Source organism: Triticum aestivum, chromosome 2D, assembly GCF_018294505.1.
Source record: "Triticum aestivum cultivar Chinese Spring chromosome 2D, IWGSC CS RefSeq v2.1, whole genome shotgun sequence".
Taxonomy (NCBI): domain Eukaryota; kingdom Viridiplantae; phylum Streptophyta; class Magnoliopsida; order Poales; family Poaceae; genus Triticum; species Triticum aestivum.
The window spans coordinates 167,900,099-167,906,098 of NC_057799.1; positions in this window are offsets into that span (position 1 = coordinate 167,900,099).

Here is a 6,000-nt window from a genome sequence, read left to right on the forward strand (position 1 = left end):
TTCCTCCGGTAAACGGGAGTTGCATAATCTCATAGTCATAGGAACATGTATAAGTCATGAAGAAAGCAATAGCAACATACTAAACGATCAAGTGCTAAGCTAACGGAATGGGTCAAGTCAATCACATCATTCTCCTAATGATGTGATCCCGTTAATCAAATGACAACTCTTTGTCTATGGCTAGGAAACATAACCATCTTTGATCAACGAGCTAGTCAAGTAGAGGCATACTAGTGACACTCTGTTTGTCTATGTATTCACACATGTATCATGTTTCCGGTTAATACAATTCTAGCATGAATAATAAACATTTATCATGATATAAGGAAATAAATAATAACTTTATTATTGCCTCTAGGGCATATTTCCTTCAGTCTCCCACTTGCACTAGAGTCAATAATCTAGTTCACATCGCCATGTGATTAACATCAAAAGTTCACATCTTTATGTGGTTAACACCCATAGTTCACATCGATATGTGACCAACACCCAAAGGGTTTACTAGAGTCAGTAATCTAGTTCACATTGCTATGTGATTAACACCCAAAGAGTACTAAGGTGTGATCATGTTTTGCTTGTGAGATAATTTTAGTCAACGGGTCTGTCACATTCAGATCCGTAAGTATTTTGCAAATTTCTATGTCTACAATGCTCTGCACGGAGCTACTCTAGCTAATAGCTCCCACTTTCAATATGTATCCAGATTGAGACTTAGAGTCATCTGGATCAGTGTCAAAACTTGCATCGACGTAACCCTTTACGACGAACCTTTTGTCACCTCCATAATCGAGAAACATATCCTTATTCCACTAAGGATAATTTTGACCGCTGTCCAGTGATCTACTCCTAGATCACTATTGTACTCCCTTGCCAAACTCAGTGGTAGGGTATACAATAGATCTGGTACACAGCATGGCATACTTTATAGAACCTATGGCTGAGGCATAGGGAATGACTTTCATTCTCTTTCTATCTTCTGTCGTAGTCGGGCTTTGAGTCTTACTCAATTTCACACCTTGTAACACAGGCAAGAACTCTTTCTTTGACTGTTCCATTTTGAACTACTTCAAAATCATGTCAAGGTATGTACTCATTGAAAAAACTTATCAAGCGTCTTGATCTATCTCTATAGATCTTGATGCTCAATATGTAAGCAGCTTCACCGAGGTCTTTCTTTGAAAAACTCCTTTCAAATACTCCTTTATGCTTTCCAGAAAATTTTACATTATTTCCGATCAACAATATGTCATTCACATATATTTATCAGAAATGCTGTAGTTCTCCCACTCACTTTCTTGTAAATACAGGCTTCATCGCAAGTCTGTATAAAACTATATGCTTTGATCAACTCATCAAAGCGTATATTCCAACTCCGAGATGCTTGCACCAGTTCATAGATGGATCGCTGGAGCTTGCACATTTTGTTAGCACCTTTAGGATCGACAAAACCTTCTGGTTGCATCATATACAACTCTTCTTTAAGAAATCCATTAAGGAATGTAGTTTTGACATCCATTTGCCAGATTTCATAAAATGTGGCAATTTGCTAACATGATTCCGACAGACTTAAGCATCGCTACGAGTGAAAAAATCTCATCGTAGTCAACACCTTGAACTTTGTCAAAAAACTTTTTTTGACAAGTCTAGCTTTGTAGATAGTAACACTACTATCAGCGTCCGTCTTCTTCTTGAAGATCCATTTATTTTCTATGGCTTGCCGATCATCGGGCAAGTCAACCAAAGTCCACACTTTGTTCTCATACATGGATCCCATCTCAGATTTTATGGCCTCAAGCCATTTGTGCGGAATCTGGGCTCATCATCGCTTCCTCATAGTTCGTAGGTTCGTCATGGTCAAGTAACATGACCTCCAGAACAGGATTACCGTACCACTCTGGTGCGGATCTCACTCTGGTTGACCTACGAGGTTCGGTAGTAACTTGATCTGAAGTTACATGATCATCATCATTAGCTTCCTCACTAATTGGTGTAGGAGTCACAGGAACAGATTTCTGTGATGAACTACTTTCCAATAAGGGAGCAGGTACAGTTACCTTATCAAGTTCTACTTTCCTCCCACTCACTTCTTTCGAGACAAACTCCTTCTCTAGAAAGGATCCATTCTTAGCAACGAATGTCTTGCCTTCGGATCTGTGATAGAAGGTGTACCCAACTGTCTCCTTTGGGTATCCTATGAAGATACATTTCTCCGATTTGGGTTTGAGCTTATCAGGATGAAACTTTTTCACATAAGCATCGCAACCCCAAACTTTAAGAAACAACAACTTCGGTTTCTTGCCAAACCACAGTTCATATGGTGTCGTCTCAACAGATTTAGATGGTGCCCTTTTAAACGTGAATGCAGCTGTCTTTAATGCATAACCCCAAAACGATAGTGGTAAATCGGTAAGAAACATCATAGATTGCACCATATCTTAATAAAGTACGATTACGATGTTCGGACACACCATTACGCTGTGGTGTTCCAGGTGGCGTGAGTTGCGAAACTATTCCGCATTGTTTTAATTGAAGGCCAAACACGTAACTCAAATATTTGCCTCTACGATCAGATCGTAGAAACTTTATTTTCTTGTTACGATGATTCTCTACTTCACTCTGAAATTCTTTGAACTTTTCAAATGTTTCAGATTTATGTTTCATCAAGTGGATATACCCATATCTGCTCAAATCATCTGTGAAGGTCAGAAAACAATGATACCCGCCATGAGCCTCAACACTCATTGGACCGCATACATCGGTATGTATTATTTCCAACAAGTCAGTGGCTCGCTCCATTGTTCCGGAGAACGGAGTCTTAGTCATCTTGCCCATGAGGCATGGTTCGCAAGCATCAAGTGATTCCAAAAGCCCATCAGCATGGAGTTTCTTCATGCGCTTTACACCAATATGACCTAAACGGTAGTGCCACAAATAAGTTTGCACTATCATTATTAACTTTGCATCTTTTGGCTTCAATATTATGAATATGTGTATCACTACAATCGAGATCCAACAAACCATTTTCATTGGGTGTATGACCATAGAAGGTTTTATTCATGTAAACAGAACAACAATTATTCTCTAATTTAAATGAATAACCGTATTGCAATAAACATGATCAAATCATATTCATGCTCAACGCAAACACCAAATAACATTTATTTAGGTTCAACACTAATCTCGAAAGTATAGGGAGTGTGCGATGACGATCATATCAATCTTGGAACTGCTTCCAACACACATCGTCACTTCACCCTTAACTAGTTTCTGTTCATTCTGCAACTCCCGTTTCGAGTTACTACTCTTAGCAACTGAACTAGTATCAAATACCGCGGGGTTGCTATAAACACTAGTAAAGCACACATCAATAACATGTATATCAAATATACCTTTGTTCACTTTGCCATCCTTCTTATCCGCCAAATACTTGGGGCAGTTCCGCTTCCAGTGACCAGTCCCTTTGCAGTAGAAGCACTTAGTGTCGGGCTTAGGTCCAGACTTGGGCTTCTTCACTTGAGCAGCAGCTTGCTTGTCGTTCTTTTTTGAAGTTCCCCTTCTTCCCTTTGCCCTTTTCTTGAAACTAGTGGTCTTGTCAACCATCAACACTTGATGTTTTTCTTGATTTCTACCTTCGTTGATTTCAGCATCACGAAGAGCTTGGGTATCATTTCCGTTATCCCTTGCATATTATAGTTCATCACGAAGTTCTAGTAACTTGGTGATAGTGACTAGAGAACTCTGTCAATCACTATCTTATCTGGAAGATTAACTCCCACTTGATTCAAGTGATTGTAGTACTCAGACATTCTGAGCACATGCTCACTAGCTGAGCAATTCTCCTCCATCTCATAGGCAAAGTACTGTCAGAGGTCTCATACCTCTCGACACGGGCATGAGTATCAAATACCAATTTCAATTCTTGGAACATCTTATATGCTCCGTGGCATTCAAAACATTTTTGAAGTCCCGGTTCTAAGCCGTAAAGCATGATGCACTAAACTATCAAATAGTTATCATACCGAGCTTTGTCAAACGTTCATAACGTCTGCATCTGCTCCTGCAATAGGCCTGTCACCTAGCGGTGGATCAAGGATATAATTCTTCTGTGCAGCAATGAGGATAATCCTCAGATCACTGATCCAATCCGCATCATTGCTACTAACATCTTTCAACTTAGTTTTCTCTAGGAACATATAAAAAATAAAACAGGGGAGCTAAACGCGAGCTATTGATCTATAACATAGATATGCTAACACTACCAGGACTAAGTTCATGATAAATTAAAGTTCAATTAATCATATTACTTAAGAACTCCCACTTAGATAGACATCCCTCTAATCATCTAAATGATCACGTGATCCAAATCAACTAAACCATAACCGATCATCACGTGAAATGGAGTAGTTTTCAATGGTGAACATCACTATGTTGATCATATCTACTATATGATTCACGCTCGACCTTTCGGTCTCAGTGTTCCGAGGCCATATCTGCATATGCTAGGCTCGTCATGTTTAACCTGAGTATTCTGCGTGTGCAAAACTGGCTTGCACCCGTTGTAGATGGACGTAAAGCTTATCACACCCGATCATCACATGGTGTCTGGGCATGATGAACTTTGGCAACAGTGCATACTCAGGGAGAACACTTTTATCATGAGAGATCATCTTATAATGCTACCGTCAATCAAAGAAAAATAAGATGCATAAAAGATAAACATCACATGCAATCAATATAAGTGATGTGATATGGCCATCATCATCTTGTGCTTGCGATCTCCATCTCCGAAGCACCGTCATGATCACCATCGTCACCGGCGCGACACCTTGATCTCCATCGTAGCATCGTTTTCGTCTCGCCAACTATTGCTTCTATGACTATTCGCTACCGCTTAGTGATAAAGTAAAGTAATTACAGGGCGATTGCATTGCATACAATAAAGCGACAACCATATGGCTCCTGCCAGTTGCTGATAACTTAGTTACAAAACATGATCATCTCATACAATAAAATATAGCATCATGCCTTGACAATATCACATCACAACATGCCCTACAAAAACAAGTTAGACATCCTCTACTTTGTTGTTGCAAGTTTTACGTGGCTGCTACGGGCCGAGCAAGAACCGTTCTTACCTACGCATCAAAACCACAACGATAGTTCGTCAAGTTAGTGTTGTTTTAACCTTCTCAAGGACCGGGCATAGCCACACTCGGTTCAACTAAAGTTTGAGAAACTGACACCCGCTAGTCACCTGTGTGCAAAGCACGGCAGTAAAACCAGTCTCACGTAAGCGTACGCGTAATGTCGGTCCGGGCCGCTTCATCCAACAATACCACCGAACCAAAGTGTGACATGCTGGTAAGCAGTATGACGCGCCCACAACTCACTTGTGTTCTACTCGTGCATATAACATCTACGCATAAACCTGGCTCGGATGCCACTGTTGGGGAACGTAGTAATTTCAAAAAAATTCCTACGCACACGCAAGATCATGGTGATGCATAGCAACAAGAGGGGAGAGTGTGTCCACGTACCCTCGTAGACCGAAAGCGGAAGCGTTAGCACAACGCGGTTGATGTAGTCGTATGTCTTCATGATCCGACCGATCAAGTACCGAACGCACGACACCTCCGAGTTCAGCACACGTTCAACTCGATGACGTCCCTCGAACTCCGATCCAGCTGAGCTTTGAGGGAGAGTTCCGTCAGCACGACGGCGTGGTGACGATGACGATGTTCCACCGATGCAGGGCTTCGCCTAAGCACTGCTCCGATATTATCGAGGTGGATTATGGTGGAGGGGGGCACCGCACACGGCTAAGAGATCCAAAGGATCAATTGTTGTGTCTATGGGGTGCCCCCTCCTCCGTATATAAAGGGGGGAGGAGGAGAGGGCCGGCCAAGGGGAGGAGGCGCGCCCAAGGGGGGCAATCCTACTCCAAGCAGGATTCCCCCTCTTTCCTAGTCCAAGTAGGAGAGGGGAAGGAAGGGGAGGAGA